Here is a 19,719-nt window from a genome sequence, read left to right on the forward strand (position 1 = left end):
GGGCAAAAAAGATACATACGTACAGAGGAACAGATATAAGAAGCACAGCAGACTTCTCATTGTAAACAATACAAGCTAAAAGGCAGTGGAGCAAAACATTTTAAAGTACTGAGAAAAGAAAAATCTGCTAACCTAGAATTCTCCACCAGTGAAAATATCTTTCAAAGACTTTGCCAGACATATGAAAGCTGAAAGAGCATCACCAACAGACCCTAATTACAAGAAACGCGAAAGAAAATTCTATGGCAGAAAGAAAACACTTCCAGATGGAAATATGCATTTACATGAAGTACCAGAAATGTGAACTATGTGGATACACATAAAACCATTTTATTCTTTTCATGTAATTATTTTAAAAAGATAATTGTTTAAAACAAAAGTAAGAATGATGTGTTGAGAGCTTGCAACATATGCAGAAGAAAAATGTACGGAAAGAAAGGCCAAAGTGGAGAAATGAAAGTTTATTATTGCGAAGTCTTCATAGTATTACTTGAACTAGACTGTCATTAGTAAAGATATATATTATAAACCCCAAAGCCATGACTAAAATATCAAAGTAAAGAGCTGTAGTTACTAAACTAAAGGAGATAAAATGGAATCGCAATAAATACTTAAACTGAAAGAAAAGAAGAAAAAAGGAACAAAGAACAGATGGGACAAGTAGAAAACAAATAGAAGATACAGACTCAAACTTAACCATACAAGTAATTATATTAATGGAAAATGTTTAACTGCCTTAGTTAAAAGGCAGAGATTGTTAGACTGAATTTTAAAAAGCAAGAGCCGACTATCAACTGCCTATAAGAAATATACTTTAAATATAAAGACGCAAATGGGTTAAAAATAAGACAGAAACAACAATACCATGTTAATACTCTTCAACGTAAAGCTGCAGTGATTGTACCGACATCAAAGTAGATTTCTGAGAAAAAACTATTGCCGGGATAAAGGGGTTCGTTTCATAACATTAAAGGGTTAATTCGTCAAGAAGATGTAACAATCCTAAGGTTTATGTACCTCGTTAACAGAGTTTCAAAATACAGAGGGCAAACAGGGATAGAATTGCAAAGAAAAACTTTCTATACACAAAATTTAACTCAAAGTAAGTCAAAGACCTAGATGTCAACCTATAAAATAAGAAAATAGAGGAGATAATTTTTGTGTCCTTGGGTTACGCAAACATTTCTTACACATGACAACAAAAGCATGATCCAGGCCTCCTGCTTTCCAAGATGGCCCACACTCTGTCTATGGAGCGTGTATCTCCCTGAATAAACCTTCTTTCACTTTACTACGTCTTGCTCTTGAATTCTTGCCTGCACGAAGCCAAGAACCCACACTTGGTGGCCATCCCAGGGACGCAGACATGACTTGGGACGTGACCATCCTCTCGCACCCCACTCTCTTTGCTGCAGCATCTTTCCTGGCACCCAATGCGGGGCCTCCAAGGCCATAATCTCGATCCGCCTACTGGGCTATGGCTCCCCTCTGAAGGGCGGCTGGGCCTTATCCTGAGCTACGTAGACTCGAGTAGCCCGTTAAGTGGCAGCTGGCGTCGCCTGCAGGACCTGGCAGAGACCAGCTCTCTGGCCGCGAAGAAGCGCACTGAGGCCAAGGCTTTCCCCCCTCAGTCCTTCTCATTCTCCTATTGCTCTATCTCTGTGGACTTGAAAAGATCCACCCAGACGACCACCGAACATCCAAATTAAGACCGCGCGGCAAGTAACTGACAACTTGGTTGGGTCTAAAGAACTCCTGCCAGGGGGCTTATCTGGTGGCACAGTGGTTGAGAATCCGCCTGCCAATGCAGGGGACACGGGTTCGAGCCCTGGTCTGGGAGGATCCCACATGCTGCGGAGCAACTAGGCCCGTGAGCCACAACTACTGAGCCTGCGCGTCTGGAGCCTGTGCTCTGCAACGGGAGAGGCCGCGATAGTGAGAGGCCCGTGCACCGCGATGAAGAGTGGCCCCCGCTTGCCGCAACTAGAGAAAGCCCTCGCAGAGAAACGAAGACCCAGCACAGCAAAAAAAAAAAAAAAAAAAAGCATGATCCATAAAAGAAAAAAATGATAAACTGGGCTTCTTCAAAAGTAGGAATTACTACTTTTTGAAAGACACTGTTAAGATGACAAAAAGACAAGCAACAGACTAGGAGAAACTATTTGTAAGCTACATTTCTGATAAAGCAGTTGTATGTAGGATATGGAAAGAAGTCCAAAAACTCAATAATAAGAAAGTGAAGAGTCCACTAAAAAATGGCAAAGATAGTTGGATACGTCACCAAGGAAGATATGCAGGTGGTAAATATGCACCAGAAGGACACTCAGCACAGTCAGTGATCAGGGAAATGCAAGTTAAATCCACAATGAGATGCCACCACACACAGCTGGGTTGCCTACATGAAAAGATTGACCATACAGGTGCTGGCGGGATGTGGAGGACCTGGGGCTCTCATGCACGGTGGTGGGGATGTAAGATGGTTCAACCGCTGTGACAGACAGTTTAGCAATTTCTTAAAAAGTTAGATGTACACCTACCATAGGACCCAGCCACACTACTCCTAGGTATTTACCTAAGAAGGTGTACGTCCATATAAAAACACGGACATGAATTTTCATAGACATTTTATTAACAATATCTCCAAATTGGAAACAACTCAAAGTTCATCAACAGGTGAAGGAAAAAAAAAAACCCTATAGTGTATCTATTCAATAGATATTACTCAGAAATGAGAGAAAACTATTGTTGATAATATAACAACATGGAGGAACCTCAAAACAATTATTCTGAGTGAGAGAAACCAGTAAAAAAAAAAAAAAAATACTGTATGATTCTATTTGCAGAAAACTCCATAGAATGCAAACTGGAGTGACAGAAAGCAGTGGGAGGGAGGCGCTGGCAGAGAACTACTTTGGAGGCAGGATTGGAAACGTTCATTATCTCGATTGGGTGGCAATGATGTCCCGGACACACACATTTTTCAAAACTTATCGAATTGTACCCTTCGAATATGGAAAGTTTACCAAATACCAACTACACCTGGTAAAACTGCCAATAGTGAGAGCTTGTAAGAGCCACTTGTTAATGCGGGCCCTGGTGGCAGTGACTGATCCTGGCGGTTCCATTGGATGCAGCCCCATGGACCCCTCCTCTTCCCCGGCATGGCCCGTGTTGCTGGGCAAAGTCGAGTCTGATTTCCTTTGCTGGGGAGGTTTGACCCTGAGCCGCAGGAAAGTCAGGAGCTGTTCCCGTCTGCTTGTCCCTTTAATCAAGGCAACGTTGGCGGCCCTGATTGCTAATCAGGAGTGTAACGGAAGCAGCTCTGTTGTTGTCAACTTGCTGTCAAGGTGCCGCTTTCTGTTTCTGAGCAAGGGAGCCCTTGATGTGCCCATGAACTTGTTATTTGTATGGGCCGAGTCTGTGAATAAAACCCACTCTTGAAATATCACATCTTTTCAAAGGCAGATACGAGAACAGCTTCTGGGGTGCTGGGGTCAGGGCGAGACAGAGCCCCAGGAGGAAGGCCAGGAACTGGGTGGTCCCCGGGGTCCTGGTTTCCCAGGTGCATCACCTCCTGGGCTCAGGCAAGTCCACGTGGTGGAGCAGTGACGCCTGTGGTCCTGGGGTTGGGTAGAGCAGGGGTTTGAATTCTGCTCCATTGCCCACTGACTGTGTGGCTGTAGGCAGACCCTCCTCCCCTGGAAGCTGGGGACAATGCCGCTGACCTCAGGAGTGGGCAGGGAGTGACAGGTGAGGATCAGACCCCCGGCCCTTGAGGGTCGCAGAAAGGATGTGCATCTATCAGTCACCGCGTGGTCCTGATCAGCTCAGGACACATGATTCGACCTTTGTCTCCTGTGTTTTTTCTCAAGCAGAGTGAGCAGAGACTGTTAGCGCCTGGTCACACACTTCTGTGTCCTCGGGTGGGGACTGGAGAAGGTGTGTCCGCACCGGCTCCCCTCCGGCCCCTCCTTCTCCTTGACCGGTCAGAGACCTAGCCAAGCAAGTGCAGAAAGACGCAGGTAGAAAGGCGCCATCAAGCCACCAGTCACGTGCTAAAATGGCGACTTGTCGGGCTGGCCAGGCGGCCCACGCGGCCCTGGTGGCCCCGGGCAGTGTTCACCGGTTTCTCTGTCAGGGTCCTAGGCTCAGCCCTGGGTGGTCTCCACCTGGCAGCCCCTGACGTGGGCACTGGCCCCAGTGGCAGTGGGGAAGGCGCCGGCCCTGGACCCTCTTCCGGCACGTCTTGCCCTCGGCACACGCTGGGCCCCCTCCTCTGTACGGTCCGCATCCTGTGTGTCGCCTGCCGCTCTCGCAGCCCCCGGGCCTCAGCGGCCCCTTCTGCTCATGCCTCCTCGTCTCCTCCCCGCGACCCGCGCACATGGTAACCGTCCATCCCTGCCATCCCTGCCGCATTGGCGCACGCAGGCAGGGCGGGCCGTCCCGCCCTCCTTCCTGCATCCGGCCTGGTAGGGCCTCGCAGGCTGTTTGGGGGACGTGCCGTCCGCCCCTGGACTCTGGGTTTCAGGCTCTGCAGGGGCCCTGGGCTCGTGTCCGTCATGATCCACTCGTTTCCATCCGGCCCCCATTTCCCTGAGGCACCCCCTCTGACAGGCCTCTGCCCCTCAGGTGCCCCGGTGGCTGTGGGCAGCCCACACCCTCTGCAGGGCCGGCTTCCTTCTGCTCCAGGCCCCTGAGGTGTGTGGAGGAGCCCTTCCCCATCCCTGGGATGGGGCCCACCACACTGGCTGGGGAGGCGCCCTCCGGCGGCGGTGCTGGGCACTGGCCCCCCGTTCCGGGGCCGCAGGCTGGGGCTGGTGGACATGCCTGCAGTGGATTTAGGTTACGCTCTGCTGCCACAGTGCATTTTTCCTGTGGTCACGGGAGGGCCTGCACCTGCGTGGGGTCTGGGAGAAGGCTGGGCTTCCCAGGCAGGGTTCCGTGGCCATGTGCGGTGGGCAGACAGCTGGAGCAGAGGCTGCAAGGAACAAGAAGACTTGAGTTCCGTGTGGCCCATCATTGGAGCAGTCCCTAGATGCTCGACCCGGGCCCCAGATGCTGCCCTCAAATCCAAGGCTTGAGCCACAGTCCAGACTGTCCCTTGCCCCTGCCCCGTGGGACCCACAGGCACGTTGCTGTGGCAACCAAGGAGGGGCTTGCCCACCATCCCAGGAAGCCCCATGGCCAAGGCAGAGCTCTCTGGAGACGGAAACAGAAATGGGACCAGGACCCAGTGGGCAGCATGAAAAGAGCCCGACTCCTCTGGTGCTGGCTGTGGATGCTGGTTTCCATGGCAACAGAGAGGGCTCAGCAGGAAAAGGGGGTTGTGGTGCTGGTGGTTCTGTCTCCACTGGCACAGTGAGATGCACAGTACAGTCAGACCTGGAGGCCAGGGGGGGTTGGCACGGCACATGGATTCTGCAATTAGAAAGCAGATATTTTCATCTTTAGAAGGGAGAAAAAATATCTAAACTTTATCCATACATAAAAGTTTTAATTATGAATGTAGCAATACTTAAAAATTATGTTTTGATTTAAAAATATATCAGTCCTCTCACTTAGATGTGGAAGACTGTCCCGTCTGTGTTGGAAAAGGCCTAGTCTCGTCGTCTGCATAGCAGGAAGGGCTCCACTGTGATCTGGGGACCACTCCACTCTCCTTACATTTGCTCCTTTCTGCTGACGCTGAGTGCTTGCTATGAGCCAGGCTCCGTGCTGGCTACTCCTGTGGGCTCATCCTCTCCTTCCTTCCTTTCCCCTCCCCTCCCCTCCGCTCCCCTTCTCTCTCTCTTTTCCTTCATTTATCCTGTTCTTTTCCTGTTTTTAGAGGAGGAGAGAGATGCTTGGAGAGATGCTTGAGCTCAAGTACCTCACTGGCATCAGGTGTGGGATTGTGAAGCTGGCCCTGGCTGGCCCCCATGCCCAGCCACTTGCGCAGGCCCCCAGGTGCAGGCCCTGGACAGTTCTACCCCATGTCTCCAGGGAGTGTCTGTACCTTTGTGTCCAGAGTCCAGTGGGGGATTGGGCTGCTTCCGTGTGGGGGTGGGGTGAGGAGTGGGATAAGGAATTTGAAGGGCCCTGGCAGCTTGGGGAGCACCATTCTCCGCACCTCCTGTGCTGTGGAGTGCTCTCACTGGCCCTGTGGGAGGATTCACCCACAGTGGACATGGGCTCAGGGGAAATAATGACACTGGGAGCAGCTAACTCAAACTGACGATCTCCTGAAAGCTTTGTGTCTTTTATTATAAAGTATTTCATACAAGAATAAACCGTGACTGGAATCTGATGAGATGCTCTGCCCCCAGCCCTGCGCGATGCTCTTTCTCTTTCTCTCTCTTCATCTTTTGGAACTTCTGCTGGATGGAGCTCAGCCTATCCTATCCTGACCAAATGTCTATTAACTTCTTTCATATTTCCCACCTCTGTATCTCTCTGTGCCATCCTTTGTGATTTCCTCAGCTGTAGCTTACCGAATCCAGTGTTCTTCCTTCAGCTGTATCTGGTTTACGACTTAGCTCCTCTCTCTAATGACTTTTTTCAGTCAATGACTGGTTTTCATGTCTAGATTTTCCACATGCGACTTCTTCAGACTTCTCTGGCATATTTTCTTTTCTTTTCATTTGGACCATTATTGCTTCTCTGAACATTTTAAAATATGAAAGGATAAAAGGCCAGGATGATTTTGAAGAATTGCTTAGATTGTCTTGCCCTACAAGATATCAAGGTTTATTATGAAGCTACGTGAATAAACAGAATGAGAACAAATATACTGACATACAGACTAATAAAGCACATTTTATTGCCAAGAAACTGGCTTATATTTATGTGAGAACTTGGTATTAGAAAATCAGTGCAGGAGAGAAAAGGGGTATTTTATAAGTGGGGCTGGGAAAACCGGTTACCTCTATAACAAAAGTAGATCTTATTTCACTGATACAGAAGAAAAAAATGCATTAAGCTCTAAATGTAAAATAAAATACTAAAAGTTTAGGCGGCCACAAGGTAGAATGTCATAATAACATGATGACAAACAATCTAGGAAAGATCAGTACTTCTCACTGCATTCCTCACTGCCACTCTCCCCTCTAAAACAAAACAAAATGAAACAAAACAAAAGACAAAGAAACAAAAACCTTTCAAAAGAAGCAAAAAGGACCTTAAACATAGTTAACAAGACAATCACACAATAGGGGAGGGTGTTTGCAATGCATACAGCTGACAGAGAGTTGAGACTAAAATAGATAATGAACTTCCAGAAATTAATGAGAAAAAATGTAAGTAGCTGAGTAGATAATTGAGCAAAATGCAAAGAGAAAATTTAGAGCAGAGGAAGCCGGAAAAGACAATGAATAAGAACAAAGATGTTCCATCCCACTAGCAATTAAAAAGTGCCAGTTAAAACCACAGTGGAGGGGGCTCTCCTTCCACCAGGGAGGATGGAACTTGGGGCGTTGCCGCTTCCTCTAATCCGCTAGGAAACTGAACACATATGTGAAACACCTGTGTCCAGACATTGGCTGGTAGGGGGTGCAGGACAGCGACTGGGGAGTCTCTGAGCTGCAGGGTGGGGAGGGGCATCTGGAGAGACCCATGTGGTCCCACTGGGTCAGGAGGAGGACATTGTGGTCAGAGTGTCGGAGAGGAGGGACCTGCGAGGGAAGGAGAGCTTCGGAGGTTTTGCCTGGGAGATCTGCCCTGTCCCGGACCGAGTCATCAAGGCTGGAGAAGGAGCCCCCAGAAGGCAGCTCCTGAGGCTGACACAGGCTGCACACAGGCCACGTTCCCACCAGCCAGGATGGGGAGACATTGTCATACCTGAGTACTGGGTCCCTAAGCTGATTCTGAAACGTATGTGGGAATGTAACGGATAGAGAGGAGCCAAAGCAATCTGAGGAGTTACCGCAGCTGAAATAAAAACATACTATCAAGCTTGAATAATCAATGGAGTGTGGTATTAGCATAAGAATAGACACATAGAGAAGTAGAACAGGTTAGAGGGTCCAGAAATAGAACCTCACACAGCTGCTAAATGATTTTCAACAAAGGTGTCAAGGCAATTCAATTGGGAAAGAATATTCTTTTCAACAAATGCTTTTGAAAAATTGAATATCTATGTAAAAAATGGCATCTCAATGCTTACCTTATGCCATGTGCAACGTTTAACTCAAAATGGATCATAGACTTAAAACTTCTTGAAGTTTTCATATTTTAATATAAAATTGAAGTTTTAGTTTTAATATAGGAAAAGTAGTTGTGACTTTGGGGTTAGGCAGAGATTTCTGATACTGGCTATGGAAAGCATAAACCAGAAATGCAAAAGAAATGGATAAATTGGATTTATCAAAATTAAAACTTTTGCTCTTCAAAATAGTCTAGTAAGAATAAGAATAAGGCAAGCCACAAACTAGGAGAAAATATTTCAAAACATATGTCTGATAAAGATCTTGTCTGAATCTATAAAGAACTCTTTCAACACAATAATTAAAATAGAAAAAATTTGATGACAATTGGGCAAAAGACTTGAAATGTGTACATATGTCTGGCCAACAAGCACATGAAGATGCTCGTCATCATTAGCCATCAGGGAAGTATAAATTAATGCGAATTCTTAAACACAAATTAGTGATACCACTGCCCATCCACTAAAATGGGTGAACAAACAGAAACAGTGAACTGAACTGTACATCAGCTTTACAACCCAACCACACGGAAGGGAGGGACCCATCCCCAGTGACTCTTGAATGCGGTGTTCTGACTTTATACCCTCTGGCTAAAGACAAAAAGGACTATAAACAAATCCGCAGTGGTAGCTGTTAGCAATTCCGGAAGCACTGAATGTGTTTTATGGAACTGAACAAAGAAATAACTACATTGTGGATGATGGTAGTGAGGTTTCTTATTGTTGGAGAAATAAGAAAGGGGATGCTGGAATTCACCCTCTGGGCTTGGGCTTGAATCGGAAGAGTCAGTGTGAATTCACGCGATCGGTGATCTGCAGATAGGAGTACAGTCAGATGCGGTGTATGTGTGTGCGTGTGTGTGTGCGTGTGTGTGTGTGCAGTTCTCCACCAGAAGGAGCCAGGAAAAAAAATTTCTGGAGAATTTTCGTAATTAGACCTGGTCTGGGCAAGAACAAGATCATCCTGGAATATCTTTCTGAGACAGAAAAGCAAGAATATACTCAGAGTGATGGGACACGTCAGGATACAGTGGTCAGCAAAAAGATACGAGAGGCGATTCAAAGGGACTCCCACTGGCCAAATATGGAACAATTTGAGCGTCAGAATAAATAATGACAATAATATGTAATAACCTATAGAAAAGACAAGAATCCATGAAATTATATAGATAACACACACACACAGACACACACACACACACACACACACACACACACACACACACACGGGGAGAAGAGAAAGCTCTTCCCTTCCTTCCCACAGAATCCCACTAATAGAGGTAGAAGAAGGGATAGAATTGGAAAATCATCATTTATCAACCACCACATTAGTAATTGCTTCAGGCAAAATTCACCAACGGATGCTACAGCTATTGGGTAAAAGTTGGATGAAAAATCAGAATTTACAGTGTCTCCCCACAGAATATCTATAATTACAAAGGAAAAATAATAACTTTACAGTGGAGAAAACTGGTGGGCACCACCTTTAGCACATGACCAAAGGTCAATCCACCAGCACATGGAAAAATCGGTGTCATATGCCTTCTGACATGATGTACTGTGGACACACGTCATTTTTGTAGCATTTCTGACAAAAACACATTACCTGAATCTAATCATGAAGAAACAGTAGATAACCCCAAGGCAAGTGAGGGTCATCTTACAAAATAAATGACTTGTGCTTTTCAAAAATTTTAAGATTATTAAAGTAGGAGTATGGGATCAACAGACACACACTACTGTATACAAAATAGATGAACAGCAAGGACCTACTGTATAACACAGGGAACTCTACTCAATATCTTGTGATAGCCTATAATGGAAAAAGAATCTGAAAAAGAATATATGTGTATATGTTTAACTGAATCCCTTTGCTGTACCTCTGAAACTAACACAACATTGTAAATCAACTACACTTCAATTGCATAAAGCAAGGTTATGAAGGGCAAAGAAAGACTAAAGAGGCTGACAAAATGCAACATGTGGGGTAGGATTGCACTCCAGACATTTTTTTCTTTTCCTATAAACAACGTTAGTGTGACAATTGGCAGATTTTGAATAAGATCTGTAAATTAGAAAATTGTACTGCATTGATGTCCTGCTTTTGATAATTGTGCTGTGATTATGTAAGACAAAGCCTTTCAAGTTTAGGAAATACGTACTGAAGCATTTATGGGTACAAGAGCATTATTCAAAAACTTATTCTCGAATGGTTCAGAAAAAAATAATTATGATGAGAGAAAGAATGATGAAGCCAAGATGACAAAATTTAACACTTTTTTGGAATCTGAATAAAGATGAACATGAATTCTTTGATTTGCCAACTTTATTTTGTCTGAAGCTGTTTCATAATAAAATGTAAATAAAATGCAAGTAAATGGTAGCAGATTAAAATATACTGAGATATCATTTCATATTCATCATTTGCAAAAATGAGAGAAATGTGTGACAATATCGGAAGGAGCCTCATTCCTGTTACTGAAGGGAGTGATCTCCGGGCAGAGATGCACCCCGCCCCACCTGTCAGTTCAGTTCTAACAATTATTGGGGAGTCTCCAGGGCAGATACACATGGACCCAAGTGCCGGACCTATACTGTAGGAAAGAACTGGTTACGTGAACGACACCATGGAAAGGATGCATTCACCTTGTTACAGCCACATAATGGACGTGTGTGTACAGCAGATTAAGTGAAGGATTCCAAGCTAAGTGTACCAAAATGCCAAATTCTCCAGAATAATACAGAGTAGAAAAAGGTTTCCGAAGGTTCTACACATTGTGAAACATAGGGTTTAAAAAAAACCAACCTACTCTATGGTTTATGAATACACATTACCTGTTATAAAACTATAACAAATAGGTCAAGAATAATATTAATTTCAGCATAGGTGTTATTTCTGGGAACAGACGGTGAGTATACAGGCGGCTTCAAAAATATAGGTAATATTTCATTTTATGGTAAATAATCTGATACAGTATGACAGAATGTTAAGGTCTATTTATCTGGGTGATGAAGATGTATGTGTGTGTTGAGTTAATCTCTGTTTTCTTTTCAGTGTCTTTGGAATGTTTCCTCGTAAAATAAAGTAATCCAGGGGATGACTTTGCTTCGTCTCTGTCCCCTTTCCCACCTGGTCTGGGCCCTGAGCCCATCCCGGGCCCCGCACCCTCTGCTGCCGTCTGGGGTCAGAGGATGGGGAGTAGGGATCAGAGTGGGTGACCAACCTCCCTGGTGGCTGAGGGGGTTCTGGGACACAGGATTTTCAGTGCTGGTACCAGAGGGTCTCCGGAAAATCAGGAAGAGTTGGTCACCTCCATCAGAGGGAGGGAGGGGACAGGTCCCTTGTCCCTCCTCCCCATTCCCAGGGGCCCCTTCCCCACTGTCCAGCCCCACCAGGCAGCCTTCCCCACACTCACCTTCTTCTTTTTACTTCCCTTCCTCCCCTCATCAGGCCTGGGGGGCAAAGCTGTCCACTGTGACGAACCCAGGTGCCCCCTTCGCTGACCCCCCGCACCTCGTCAACTCCATTAACCCCCCGGGTTCCCCAGCATGTGGGCGGCACCTCCTCCCAGCCTCCTGCAGGACCTGGGCTCTCCCTCCCCGCAGGCATTCACGGGCTGCCCCTTCTGCTCACGTGGCCTTGCTGGGCAGCTCACATGGCCTCCTGGTTTCAGGATTCTTCTGTACATAGTGGGGTTACCATAGGGTGTAGGGAAATGAAGACGCCTTCTTGCTTCTCCACTGGGTCTTTACCTTCCTCCCCTGGTGGGTTGGACGCTCCTTGCCCTGGTCCCCACCTCTCTACTCTTAGACAGGGTCTCACCTACGAGCACACCTGGCAGCTTCTCTGTCAGGAAAACGCCCCATTTCCCCAAAGGACCAAAGGGGAAACAGTGCTCAGGGTCCCGAAGCCTCCAGGTGGGAGATGCTTCATCAAATGCAGTTTTCTTCCTGCCTTTCAGAGGACTTGGATCAACTCTGTCTCCACCCTGACGATGCTGAGGAGTCTCTGGGGGTCGCAGCTTCTCAGAGTTTGGGGTGAGCAGCCCACACTCACCCTGTCCCTGCTGGGTGTTCCTTACCTGCGGTCAGGAACCACTGTCTGTCCCAGAACCCCCGGCTGACGCGGTGCTTCAGTGGCTCCACTGCGAAAACAGCAACGGCAGCTTGAGCAGTTTCATGAGAACCTCTTACTAAGGTGCAGTAAATATCTCCATTGCGAGCCTTTCGTTTGTCTGAGAGCAGCTTGTGTTCATTTATGACCCAGGGAGCTCGTACTTCAATTTTATCAGGTTTAATAGGTTGTAAACTAAGAACAGCCAATCTAATGCTACGTAAAATTACTAGAAATGAGCCAAACAGGTGCATAATTGGCGTCCGAATGATGTTGAATTATCAACTTTTCTATAGAACAACGTATTTTGGTTATTTTTAGGTGGGGTTAGCCACCAGGTAATGCAGTTGGATTTGCTCAAAAGACATCCACTTGATAGTGTCATTTCTTTAATGAGGATAGGCAGCTAGAAACCCACTTTCACAAAATGAAATACCGGGGGTTCAAAATAAATTTTATTAAAACACCTGTGATTTCAGCCTGAAAAAAGCCTGTAGGAAGTGAAGAAGGATGCGATTTGATGATGGAATTGTAAAAGCAGTTTTGAGGGTGTACATTTTGTTTTTCCAAGTCATGATTTGGACAGACATGCAGCTGATAATCTCCTTGTATAAATATATGTATAAACATGCAATTACCTGCTATTACAGCCCTATTAAAATGTACTAGGCTCTCCATTTAGCAGACATTCAGTCTTAATAGAACTGGAAACTTAGAGATTATGGGTCATAAGTTCACCTCGGAAAGAGCACACACTTTCTTGGCTGGTGTGGCTGTTCCTGGAGCTGCCTGGTCCCCGCTGTCCACACCCACCCCTGGAGGCAGCCCTCCCTCCCTCCGCTGCGTTCATCCCGGATCTGCCCCGGGCTCCCTTCCCCCATCCCTTCCATGGGACGCTCCCTCGTTCCTGTTCTCTGACTGTCCCCGTCATCTGCCTGCTCTCACTGAATGCTGGCTGGCTGTGGTGGTCACTGTGTCCCCGCCCAACTCACACCCAAGACTAGAGAGGCTCCTGGCCTCCTCGCGTCTCCGTGGGCCTCCCAGACCGTCTCTCCTGCCAGAGCCTTGGCTTCCTCGAAGCCTCTGAGGCCCACTAACGCCCCTGTCACACCGCCACATGCCTCCACCCAACACCCAGCCCACTCCCTCTGTCACCTCCATCTTCGTCCGCCAACCTCAGCAACCTCAGCCTCGACACAGACAACCACTGCATACCTTGGCCTCTCGGTTCTGGAAACTTCCATTTCCCATTATGTCTCCTTCCCTCCATGCTAGTCAGGGTTCTCCAGAGAAACAGAACCAATGGGATGTGTGTGTGTGTGTCTATTTGTTATAATGAACCGGCGCACATGATTAGGGAGACTGACAAGTCCCAAGACCTGCCAGGTGAGTCGGCAACCTGAGACCAAAAGGACCAGTGGTTTAGTTTCCGTCTGAGTCTGAAGGTCTGAAAAAGAGCTAATAAGGTATTTCCAGTCTGAATGCCAGCAGGCTTGAGACCCAGGGAGAGCCACTGTTTTAGTTCAAGTCCGAAGGCAGGAAAAAACCGATGTCCTGGATGGAAAGCAGTCAGGCAGGAGGAAATTCCCTCTTACTTTCGGAGGGTCAGCTTTTTTGTTCTATTCAGGCCATCAGCTGATTGGATGAGGCCCACCCCCACTGGGAGGGCAGTCTGCTTCACTCTGTCTGTTCATTCAAATGTTAATCTCATCCAGAAACACCCTCACAGATACACCCAGAATACTGTTAATAGTGTTTAATGCCCAAATGTCTGGGTACCCTGTGGCCCAGTCAAACTGACACATAAAGTTAACCATCACAGACCGCCCTTTCGCATACGCTAGACGTTGTCACCACACACCCACCCTCTCACCACCACCTCCAGATTCCCTAGCCCTTTCCTCTGAACCCCAGTGAGGGTTCGTGGTCACTGCCAGACTCCGTCTCTCCCACCTTTCCATCACCCTCGCCTGGAAAGACTGTAGCGCAGGTGGAATTCAGCGCCAGCCCCCTCCTCACCTGCACCCGAGGGCTCAGAGTGGCTGGAAATACACATTCGGTTGTTCTGACAGCTCTCCTCCTGGGCCCCAGATAAACTCGTCCTTATGCGCCTCAAGAGGCTCCTGGCCTTGTCCAGTACCTGCAGGAGCGCTTTTCCTACTTTACCAGAAAAGCAGAAACGGCAGAAGGGCCCCTCTTTATTTTTCACCACCAACATGCCACCTTTCATATACTGAGCCTGTGTTACTGAAAGTGCGGTCTAGCCGCTCGCAGCTCAAAATCCAATAAAGAGGCAAGTTTGGTGGAAAGGAAAGTCTGCTTTACTTTGGGTGCCGGCAACGGGAGGGGAGGGCTAACGCCTGTCCAAGGCCGACTCCCCCCACTGACAGTCAGGGGGCAAGAGCTTTTATAGGCGGAGGGAGGGGGCTACATGCAGAAACAGCCCAGTCAGCTCTGGCAGTCATCATGAAATTGGTCATCGGTGGTCTGACCAGCATCATCTTGATTGTTTTAGGTACAGAGAATCTTCAGTTCCAGGATTGTTTGTTCCCATTTCTTTGAGGCCAGTTCTTGGAATTGTGGAAGCTTGTGTCTTGGCTACAGGCTGGTCATCATGTAGTAACTTCTTCCACCCGGCAGGGGTTTCAGTATCTGCAACACAGCTCACAGGATACGGCTCAGAATATGATCTATAGCCCTTGAGGAGGAACTAAAGTCATTGACTTTGCTTAATGACTAAATTATTATTATGTTGTCCTATTTGACTGTTTTCCTTTGCTTCTGCATTTTCTCACTTCTCTGATTAAATTTACTCTTTGACTAAAGATTTTTCTATAGACAAAAGGTGGGTGGAGGACATGGGGGGGGGAAGGACCATAGGGTCCTGCTCTGTTTCACTTGTTCTGTTCCCTGTGTGTTCATCTGTGATGGTACCACTAACATGCTGCCTGAGCTGTGGGGACTTTGTAGCCATTCTTGCTGTGCGATGGGGCAGGACCACACACTGCCCGGATTCCTCACCCTTTCACTCCTACAAAATCATTAAGAGAGATGACAGCAAATGCAAAATAAAAATGGCAAGTCAGTAAAATGGTAGAAAAGGTACCAGAGAAGAAAGTGTAAATAAGATGTTTGCAGCTGGATTAAGCCCGTCGACAATCATGATAAACATGGAGGGTCCCTTCTCAAACACGAGGCTAGAAAACAGAAGTCAACTCGGTGAGGTTATAAGAGAAAGAAATTAGACAATGAGGATTTTAAAAGACAATTTTCTTTCTGTCTTTGTTCTCTAAGAGAAAGCATGGGCAGTATTATTAGTACTAGACAAAGATTTCAAGGCTAAAACATTAAGCAAAATAAGGAGGCAGATTTTCTTTTGGTAAAAATGAAAGTTAACTCTTATTGGCATTGTCTGAGCTTGGGTTCCTCAAAACCAAACCCTGAGACAAGGGCTTGGCTGTGAGTGGTTTGTCTGAGACATGATCCTGAAAGCTGTGAGGATGTGGGGGGAAGGGGGACAGGGTGGCCAAGGCCCACATAGGGTGTGTAGTAGCCAGGGATCTCCAGAGAAACCGAGCCAGTAGGGTGGCTGTCTGTCTGTCTCTGTGTCTCTATCTATCTGTCTATCTATCATCTAAAGAGGTTTATTATGAGAAATTGGCTCACACGATTATGTAGGCTGGGAAGCCTCACAATCAGCTGTCTGCAAACTGAGACCCCAGAAAGCTGGTGGCGTCACTCTGAGAACAGGGAGGGTGATGGTGTGAGTCTCATTCAGGGAAGGAGGCCAGTATCCCAGGTCACACAGTCAGGCTGAGAGTGCAAATTCCCCCTTCCTCCACCTTTTCCTTCTACGCAGGCCCTCGGGGGGTTGGATGAGCCCCACCCACATAGGGGAGGGCCACCTGCTTCACTCAGTTGAATCTCTTCCAGAAACACCCTTATCACAGACACACCCAGAAATAATATTTAGCCAAGTATCTGGGCACCTGTGGCACATTAAATCCACAGCCACAGCAGATGTTGGTGAGCTGTGGGCAGCTGGGCTGCATGCCATCGGGGCCTCAGAGGACCTGTGGGCACACCTCCAAGGGAATGGCTGGTGGGCGTTGACCATCTCTACCCCGCTGGCCGGGGGCTGTCCCTGCGGACACCAGCCTGGTACTCCCAGTAGGACCCGTGAGTCTGGCGGGGCTGTTTCTGTGACATCAGCTCCCTTGATGGGCTGCAGATGTTAAAGAAGACATCCTCCCCAGCTCCACTGACTCAGCTATGCATGGGGTGCTGCACAGGCCCCCCTGCATGTGCTATCACAGCTGCGATGTGGTCTGTGCCAAACCATGGAATGTGTTAGAAACACAAAAAAACATGCTTCCAATAAACTGGTGGTAGATGGAAAAAAAAAAAAAAAAAACTCAGAAAAACCCTGTTGGGTTGTAGAGAAATGAAGGAAACAAAAAGAAACATCTCCAGAACTTTAATGAATATAATTCAGATGGTGTGCAATGTGCTGTAGTAGAAAGAGCTTTATCATTAGATTCAGATTTGAACTCTGCTCCTGACAGTAAAATCTTAGACATGTCACTTAGCATCTGGGTCTGACTTTCTCATTTAAGATGAGCATAAAAAAGCCCCCCTTCAGGGGCTTTCATGCAAATTAAATTAAATAAGGAAACGCATATAAAACACTTTGATAGGGCTTCCTTTGTGGCGCAGTGTTTAAGAATCCGCCTGCCAATGCAGGGGACACGGGTTCGAGCCCTGGTCCCGGAAGTTCCCACGTGCCATGGAGCAACTAAGCCCATGCGCCACAACTACTGAGCCTGTGCTCTAGAGCCCACGTGCCACAACTACCGAAGCCGACACACCTAGAGCCCATGCTCTGCAACAACAGAAGCCACTGCAACGAGAAGCCCGCGCACCGCAACGAAGAGTAGCCCCCACTCACTGCAACTCGAGAAAGCCTGCGCACAGCAGTGAAGACCCAATGCAGCCTAAAATAAATAAATAAATAAAAATAACCCAAAACAAAACCAAAAAAACACTGTGACAACAGTTGCAATTTAAAAGTTTATTATTAGAATATGATAATGATGGCAGCTGTTATCATTAGATAATTCAAACTTTTAATCTCATGATCAGAAACTATACCTTCTTTCAAGTTTCACCGAATTAAAACAAGTGATTATAGTAGACCACAAAATAAAGCACAGTTAAGATAAAAGACCCCAATCTATGAAGTATCAAAAGCAAATGCCACAAAAGTTGATAAAACTATGATTTTCAAAAATCAAGGTTTAAATGTTATTTTAAGAACTGCTTTAACAGTATCACATTGTTTTTACTTGTTGAGTTCTCATATTTTTAATTTTATACAAATCCTAATTTTATATTTGATGTACACACTTCGATCTATGCATTGAACTCAAGAAGTTAGTGGGAAAGAAAAGCCACAAATATAAATCTGAGAAATTGGGACGACTAGATTAATAAAGATAAAGGTAGAACTTAATAGTTTAGAAGCATTAAAACTTGAAACAATTAAATCCAATATTTTTTGTGACTTAAAATACATTTTATTACAGGAAAAAGAAAGAAGAAAAAATTGGAAATGAGGGAGAAGGTGTGTGACAGAGTTTGAGCAGGTTTTTCTTTTTTAGGAAACATGAATGTTATGCAGAGGGAAATGATATTAAATTGAAAAAGTGTGGAACTTTTCTGAAGAAGATGATTTTCCCCCAAAGTAAAATAAAAACCAGAGAACTTGAAAAATTACCTATTGATAAAATTGACTTAAGAAATGTATTGCCTAATCAACTCTAAAAATGCTCCAGGTCTAGATTATAAACAAGCAAAATTTTTAAAAATATCAGGGAGCTGATTATTCACATTATACAACCTGTCCCAAGTGCAAGAAAAGATGGAAAGTTCACCAGTTCATTAAAGGAGATGTATGCAATTAGGAAATCAAAATCTGAAAAAATATAGTAAAGGATCAAAGAGTTGATGTCAAATCCTAAATTAAAACTAAAAACAAAGCAAAATAAAACAACCCATAACAGGATATTAAAAGACTGGATATTAAAAGGTGCAAGTTTGCATTTAAATTAGAAAACTTAAAAAAATAACATATTATCTCAGTGGTGTAAACAAACAGTTTTGTATAAGAAAGTGAATAATTGTAGAGAGGTCCTTGAGAAAGTCAGACTCCAAAGTTCTGGTATATACTTCCTCACCACGCTAAAACTCATATTGACCTTAAGTAACTGCCTCACATTCCATCAGTGAAATGCTGGAGACCTTCCCACACATTTCATCAGTGAAATACTGGAGACCCTCCCACACAGAGCAGGAAAGAACGGGTATGTTTGCTGCTGTTCCTGGCGGTCTGGGAATTCCAGCCAGCGCGACAGGCTAAATAATGAACACAGAAGTGAAAGATACAAGAGTCGGAAAGGAGAATCTGAAGTCACAGTACTTGCAGGTGATATAATTTCTTCCTCGAAAACACAGAGAATTTACTTGAAAGATATTGAGAAGATATCAAAAATTATAATATTGTAGCATAATCGAAGTATACAAATTAATAACTTCCTTGCATCCCAGGCACCACCAACTAGAAACACAATGGAGAAAGTCACATATATGAGAATAATGGGAAACTATGATGTCTGCACATACAAGTGTGGGGTGTTGAAGTAAAGCTTTTGTCTCTTTACTTAGATATGCAAGTAAGACTGGACTAGATGGAGATGCGCTGGGCTCTTGAATAGGAAAACCGAGAAAAATGTGTAAGAGCGACAGGTGTATATGCATTTTGTGCAAAACCCAAATTCCAGGAGGTGAAAAAATAAAAACAATTCACCTAGGGTGTAATAGATTAATATGGCTGAGATATTTATTCGAAAGAAGAGACATAGGAAGAGCTATGACCAAGAAGAGGTCAAAATACTTTGTGTGCCATTAATTAAAATAGTGTAGATTGTATAAATACACAGTTTCACATACATACATATGGTGTTGGGACATGGCGAAATCTTTATCATAAAAAGCTAGATCTTGATGTCACGCTATACACTAAAATAAATTCCTGATATGCTTGACAGTTAAGTGTGAAAATAAGTCTTAAGTAAAATGAGAAACTATAGAGAAGCATTTTACTCGTCTCAGAGCAAGGTAGTGTTTAGGAGGAGGAAGGAAAATGCTCCTAAAATAAGAAATGATGGGAGAATAGCAACAATAACTACAAAATCTCCAGAATCTGAAACTTCCTATGAAATCTCTAAACCTGGTTTTTCTCATCTGTAAAGTGAGATCGTAATAGCACCCACCCTACTTGCAGGATGGTATAATACCACTTGAAAGTAGACCAAATTATGTCAAAGATGTCTACTATAAACTCTAAATAAATTCTCTAAATGACAAC

This window comes from Leucopleurus acutus (genome assembly GCF_964270905.1).
Source record: "Leucopleurus acutus genome assembly, chromosome: 14".
In the NCBI taxonomy this organism is placed as follows: Eukaryota; Metazoa; Chordata; class Mammalia; order Artiodactyla; family Delphinidae; genus Leucopleurus; species Leucopleurus acutus.